The following is a 1,342-nucleotide window of genomic DNA, read 5'->3' on the forward strand; positions in this document are numbered from 1 at the left end:
TTTAATCCCAGCACTCGGGAGGCAGAGGCAGACGAATTTCTGAGTCAAGGCCAGCCTGGTCTACAGAGTGGAGTTCCAGGACAGCCAGGGCTATACAGAGAAACCCTGTTTCGAAAAACCAAAAAAAAAAAAAAAAAAATCTCCTATGACTGATGCATCATTTTTAGACTTAGATTTGTTCGCTCTCCCTCTCCTCCTCCTGCCTCTCCCTCTGGTCTTGCTTTGTAGCTCAGGCCCCGCTTGAAACTTGCCATCCTCTCTCACGTTAGCCTCAGGGGTTGGGGGTGAGGGTGGGGTTGCTGGAATGACAGGCGTGAGCCACCTTGATATTAGGTCTGTTACCCAGGCTGGGCTTGATCTCATTATGTATAAAACTTTTGAGGTTAGCCTCAAATGTGTAGTTCTCCTGCCTCAGCCTCCCAGGTGCAAGTGCTAGGATTCCAGGTGTGCATCACCTGGGCCATGACACCTGGGACCCCACCTGCTGGGAATAAAGATCTCTTAAAGAGATAATTGTGATCTTCCATTGGCTAGGAGGTTATCTACAGGTAAAATCCGAGAAGTCTTTTCGAGTCTTATGCTAGGAAAAGGAAATGATTGGCCAGCCAGTCATGCCAGCCAGACGGGGAGCTTGTCTTCTTAGGGACAGAGACCTCCCAGTCCTGATGACTCGCCAGAGCATCTTGTGAGACCTGTTAGAGCACTGTGACACCACAGTGTGGCCAGGACTGCTCAGTTATGCTTACCTCTATTTAAACTCGTTAAGACCCCAAAGATGGATCTGACCTACAGAGGTCATCTTCCCAAAGTGGCCACACTGAATAAATCTCTTTTCTCTGCTTTTCACTGTTGTTTGTTAAACTGCCCTACGATGGATTTTTTGGCTGACCTTGGCTTGTTCTGGGCTCCAGGGCCCAGGCTCTAATTCTCACGTGTAACAAAGATGGAGTCACACTTCTGACATCTTACCAGTGGTATTGGCAGTGGGTGCGTCATCCCAGTAGCCTGTTGTTCCTTGAGCATTAGCTTCAGCAGTGTGACCTCAGATTTCCAGGGGTGGCCTCCTGTCTCTTGAGAACTGGTAGCAGTCCTGGCAGCTCAGCTCTGTGGTGATCTAAATGGCACTGTCACCACCCAGCTCAGGGTCCATCCATTTGTGTACACACACCTGGACCAGTACACTGGATTTCTCACAAAAGTTTCTAGAACCTTCCACTCTTTATTTTAATTGCTCTCTGATTTGCCTAGGTCAGCAGCACTCTTGCTTTCTCTCATTGCACCTCCCTTCCTTCTTCTTCTTCTTCTTTTTTTTTTTTTTTTGGTTTTCCACTGACCTTGATGC

This window comes from Mus pahari, chromosome 3 (assembly GCF_900095145.1).
Source record: "Mus pahari chromosome 3, PAHARI_EIJ_v1.1, whole genome shotgun sequence".
Classification (NCBI taxonomy): Eukaryota; Metazoa; Chordata; class Mammalia; order Rodentia; family Muridae; genus Mus; species Mus pahari.